We start from the raw sequence: 5,876 nt of genomic DNA on the forward strand, positions 1-5,876 counted from the left end.
AATTCTCTCTGCCATCTCAGGGTGGGTCACAGAGCCTCAGAGAGGACCACAGCTCTCCTGACGCCTGGAGTTTAGCCTTGTGAAATCCATGTCACGCTGTAGACCCCCCCACTCCCCCACCCCCATCCCCCCACCACCCCACCTCCCCCACCACCACCCCCCAGAATGGGAAGACCAAGTTTACATTACTACGAGACACCGAGTGTTTGGTCATTTGTTGGGAGTGTTATAGCCAAGGAAAGTCAGCTGCCTTCCGCAGAGGTGGAGCCTTGGGGGGGGGGGGGTGTACTGCTCTTGCCATGGCTACAAAGCCTTCTTTTTTTTAAATAGCCCCACTTTGCAGCCAGGGTGAATTGTTCCAAGCATAAGCTTGAGTCACTGAGTCAGTATCCCAGGCACCTACATGAAAAACACAGGTGTAACTGTAGTCCCAGGGGATTGGAGACGCTCTGAGCGCTGCATACACAAGGCACACAGACATACGTTAGTAAAATTAAATTGCTTAAGGTGTGTGTGTGCGCGCGCGTGCGCACATGCGCCTGCATAACCCATACTGCGCATAACAGGAAGTCGGAGGGCAGCTTGAGGAAGCCACTTCTCTCCTTCTGCCATGTGGGTCCTAGGGGCTGAACTCACGTCCTTAGCCTTGACGGCAGGTGCCTTTACTGGCTGAGACACCCCCTGACAACCTTGGATTAATGCTGACACAAAACTACAAGACTTTGGGGATTAGGTAAAACCTCCAAACGCTGTTAGTCACAGAGAGCAGGCCGTGGGCTAGCTAGTTATTCAAGGTTCTGATTTTAGTTGCTAGAAACCAGCCCTGGCCAGCTGAAGAGAAAACATCAGAACCATAAAGAAAGTATCGGAAGGCTCACGAAATTCAGCAGAGAGGGACGAGGCAAGGCCACTGAAGTTAACAGTGGTAGCCTTCAGTAAACAGTCGTGTGGATGCCACAGTAAATCTCAGTGGAGACATCACTTTTGGAAACCCACGCACTCCCCAACCTGATAACTCACCAGCTGCCACCCTGAGTAACCTCTACCTCTGGGTCACGGGACTGGAAATCGCAGTAGAGGTTACGTGCTGCCCTCTGGTGGTTGACTGTAAACAGACAGCCTTTCTTCGGTTCCAGCTTCCTCAGTGAGCTGGGAAGGAGGCACCGCCCACCCCACCCCACCCTCGCCCCACCCCGCCCCACCCCGGCCCCCACCTTCAGCCACAGGACATGGCAAGTGCCAAGCGGTTTCACATGCCAACTCCCCTTCAAAGGGTTTAAGGTGGCTTTCCCTTTTCCCCGGGGACGTCCTCACTAACAAAGTTCCGCTAGTTCTTACTAGACGTTTGGATCTATTAGTTTGTCACTTCCATGCCCAAAGGCCTGGTTAGAAGCCCCGGGGAACCAAGACTATGATGTAGACCTCTTGGTTTCCCCTCGCATGACCATTCTACCCCCTCTGCACTGTTCTGAAGACTGCAACTGCCCTGTTTCTGTGTAGGGCTAGGAGGCTGAGGGACCGGGCTGTTGCCGTGACAACCAAAAAAGCACAGCTTTATCCAAGACAACGGGATGAATTTCTTGGACTCTCATACTCCTCTGAGGAGGGGCAACGCAATCACTCTCCATTAATCTTTATCCCTTTGTAAACATAACTCCGAGATGAAAACATTGATAACACAGCTAAACAAGCCTTTGCTGGGCTTGACATCCCTGGGTATTCTTTTGGAGAAGATGATTGCCACAGGGACAGGTCCCAAGTGGAGGGGGGGGTGCGCTTCTGTTTGGAAGCTGCAGTGAGGGTCTCTGGGCAGCAGGACAGCGGGAGCCACGGTGTCTTTGGTGAGAGAATGAAGAGAAGACAGGAGGGAGCCCAGGCGGCCAGTCCAGGTCTGGAGGCTCCCAGAGACTTCATTATGGTGCAGCCGGCTGGCGCGGTTACACTGTGTCTCGGCTGGACAGGGCAATTAACAGCTCCCCGAGATTCTAATGAGTGGTTTTCTTGAGGTTTAAGCTGCCTGCAGAGTTTCCCAAGGGAACTTGTTCCTGGAAGCCAGTTCCTCAGAAGTGGCCTCCCCTGGGTGCGCCAAGTCCGAGGCTACTGGATTTGGACAGCTGGTTGGAAGCCTAGACTTCTAGGTCCAAGACCAGCTTGTAGCTGTCAACAGCAGCACCATATAGTTCTAACTCCCACATTCCTTGTTGGGACCAGACACATCCCTTTCTGAAGTAGCTATGAAACCTCTTCTGAGATTCTCCCTCCTCCAAAGATTCACCATGCCTTTGTCCCTCACTCGACTGGGAATGGATACAGTCCTCAAGGCAGTGTTTATAGCTGTCCAAGAACCCAAATCCAGTCCTGTATCAGAATTTGAGCCAACCTGACCATCTCCTGTAGAACTTCAATTTGAGACAAAGAGAAAAATCTGTTCCTGGGCAGTAGCAAGAAACATGGAACTAGAAGCTGGAGAGAGAGGGGCCCAGTCTGAAAGAGAGAAAGACCTACACTTGGCCACCTGCAAACACTCAGATCTCCCTCATAACATACCCGTGGCCTGAGGGTACCCACACACATCTTCACACATGCACAGTGGGTGATGGAGAGTTGTCACCCAACCCACTCAAATCAGAGGTTCCCATTTTGTCCTCATGTGAGATCCAGCGTGATTCAAAATGTGTCTTCATGTCTTTGTTTTCTTTTGTCTGTGAAACAAAAGGGCTAGACTCTAGAAACAATGGGCTCCTCAAGAGGAGTCAGTCTCCTCTAGAATTTCATTCTTTAGAGTCCCTGGGGCAGTAAGAAAGACACTTTTTTTTTCCACCCAGGGATGGTGAAAGAGGGTGAGAGACCTTTGGTCCTGTGGCAAGTACTGTCATTCATTTCCAGGGACCCTGTTGTAGAATATTAGTCAAAGATGTGTTACATTTGCTTATGCTGTGGAACATTTGTTTAATGATGTAAAGGTGTGCTGCATTCTCTTATGTTGCATTTGTTTAACTCTGTGAAGCTGTGTTACTTTGCCTGTCCAAAACACCTGGTTGGTCTAATAAAGAGCTGAATGTCCAATAGCTGGACAGGAGAAGGGGTAGGCAGGGCTGGCAGGCAGAGAGAATAAATAGAAGAAGAATAATAGAGATGGGGGAGAAAAAAAAGGAAGAGAGGAGGACATCAGGACCAGCCACCTGGAATAAGAAGGGAAAGATATACAGAAATAGAGAAAGGTGAGATCCCTAGGCAAAAGAGAGATGGGATAATTTAAGCTAAGGAAAGATGGCTAGAAACAAGCCATTCATAAGAAAGAATAAACCTCCATGTATTTATTTGGGAGCTGAGCGGTGGGCCTCCCAAAAGAGCCAAAGAGTAAAAACAACCACGGGTGCTTATGAGGTACTATTTCCTGCACCTATAGCTCTTGATCCTCGGACTCTTCCTATCCCTAGCTGTGTAAGCAGCTCCATCCCAACCTTCAATGCCATATGGTCTGGGATATGGACACTGGTTCAGATTATTGGAGGTTCTGGGAGCAGCTTAAATAGAAAAGCTTACCTCCTTTCAATGAGGGCAAGAGAGGATCGCCCACGAAGTTGGGGGCTGTCTTTCTAGAGGAGTAGTTCTCCGTGAGAGTTTGTTCCCCATCCCCCATGCAGGGAACACTGACGCTGTCATGATTAGTGGTTGGATGCTGCAAATGTTCACTGAGCAGAGCCCCACAGATGCTATGGACATTCTGCAAGGCACCCAGGACCACACCTTCCATCCCAGCAAGGACAGGGCCAGCCCAAAGGTCCATAGTGCCCAAGTCCAAAGTTGAGAAGCCCAGCACAAGAAGGGCTCCTGGTATCATGACTTGGTTCCAATCACGCAGCCTCTAAAACCTGGTTCAGCTAGAGGAAAACCTGATTGGCTCAACTTGGTATGGCCCTGAAGGGATAAGTCATCTAATGTAGACTTGAGGTGAGGGTCCTTTCTCTCTTATTTTGAATGTTCCTTTATGTAAAAAAAATAAAAATAAATGACTTCTTGTGTTCCATGCAATGGCCCCAAATCATTGACGTCAAAAGACAAAGCAGACTAGCCCTTCCAGTCTGCTTCCCTACCCTGTTAGGTAGAGACATCTCCTGCCCTGCAGGTCACCATTAAATCTGGCATGTTTGGCTTTGCCACGTTTTTGCTTAACGGTTCACGTGTCTGTCTCTCCCAAAAGACCATACCCTATGTGGATCAAAAGTGGATCTTATTTAACGCTACGAAACCCAGGTCAGTGTTCTGGTTACAAAGCATAACATTGCTACGGGACAAACACCCCCAAAACTTACTCATTCCCAACATCAGGCTTTCCCCTCGATGACTGTGCGAGGAGTCATACTGTTTTTACACCATCTTGTGTCAATGACTTGGTGGCATTCACACTGGAGAAGAAGCTGGGCCAGAGTCCCAAGACAGGTTCTCACATAGCCAGCCCCTCAGTGGGACAACAGCAGGACTGGAATCCTCTTTACCCTTCCCCCCAGCCTCAGGTCTTCTCAATATGATCTCTCCAGAGCAGCTGTTTCCTGAGCCGCAGATCAGCCCTCAGAATGCAAAGGTTTCAAGGGGGATGTAGGCAGAGACTAAGAGCCTGCTTGAGACCTCCTGGAAATTTCTGGGCATCGTGTCAGCTGCATCCTGTGGGCCAAGCAAGTCACGAACAATGACCATATTGAAGTCGCCGAGAATGACCACATTTAAGGGGAGAGGAGCTAGGCCACACATCACACGTGAGGGGGCAGCATGTGAAAACAGAAAAGAAACCGAGAGTCACATCCTTTTAGGGAGTCTCCCACAGCCTGACTTAGTAACTGTTCAAGTAAACATAAAACGAATTCATGAACAGGATAATGCATTAGCCCCACTGCTTTTTACCCAGTTGGCAGAACAGTTAAGTGAAAAACAATCTCATTAAAATTGCCTTCCCAGTTATCAGATACTGTGAAGAAACGGGGTCTCTGTTGGGAGGAAACTTACTCTATATAGGAACGGTTCCTTTGCCACTCTTCCACACAGCCGAGGGGCTGTGACAGACATCAGGTGTCTCTAATCCATCGCATCCCCCTCGGACGAGGCACTCTCGGAACCCTTCTCAACACAGCATTCTAGGCTCCGACTACTAACTTGATCAACGTCGCTGAGAGACTTGTGATCCTCAGACTCGGATGTCTGAGATGCACTGCACAGGCTCGCGCGTCCAACACTGGGTCATCGGATGGCAGCGCTGTTCGGGGAGGCTGGAGAATCTTTGGGGCACGGCTCGTGCTGGCAGGAGTAGCAGCTCACTGGTGGGCAGAGCGTGGAGGATTAACACCTCCTTCTGTCCTTGGTCTACATTCTCTGCTCCTTGCTCTACTGCCAAGACTTGAGGAGATCCAGCCACATGCTCCCAGCATCACAACCTTTGCCATGCCTTTCCTAACCAAGAACGCGTGAAACTGTAAGTTAAAACAAGCACTTTCTCTCTCTCTCTCTCTCTCTCTCTCTCTCTCTCTCTCTCTCTCTCTCTGTTTTTTTTTTTTTTTGAGACAGGGTTTCTCTGTATTGTTTTGGAGGCTGTTGGACCAGCCCGGCCTCGAACTCACAGAGATCCGCCTGCCTCTGCCTCCCGAGTCCTGGGATTAAAGGCGTGCGCCACCAACGCCCGGCAAGCCCTTCCTCTCTTTAAGTTGTTCTGTCGGCGCGTTTTGTCATAGCTACAGGAAAGGTACCTAATGTGCTCTTTGCCTAAATCCCTATTATTAAACCATCCTCCTGACACCCAGGGTTTGGTTTCTTTAACACATACATACATGTATACTATAGGCTACTTCTTTCTTTCTTCCTTCCTTCCTTCCTTCCATCCTTCT

At 49.6% G+C, this 5,876-nt stretch overlaps 1 long non-coding RNA gene across 1 annotated transcript; it reads right to left on the reverse strand.

The window, feature by feature from the left end:
* Positions 1-4,217: 4,217 nt before the first annotated feature.
* Positions 4,218-5,455, reverse strand: LOC121139118. Its single transcript, XR_005875970.1, has 2 exons — positions 5,005-5,455; positions 4,218-4,665 (listed from the first exon to the last, which is right to left on the reverse strand). It is a non-coding gene; the product is annotated as an uncharacterized LOC121139118 (long non-coding RNA).
* Positions 5,456-5,876: the final 421 nt, after the last annotated feature.

This window comes from Mesocricetus auratus, unplaced genomic scaffold (assembly GCF_017639785.1).
Source record: "Mesocricetus auratus isolate SY011 unplaced genomic scaffold, BCM_Maur_2.0 Super-Scaffold_4256, whole genome shotgun sequence".
Lineage (NCBI taxonomy): Eukaryota > Metazoa > Chordata > Mammalia > Rodentia > Cricetidae > Mesocricetus > Mesocricetus auratus.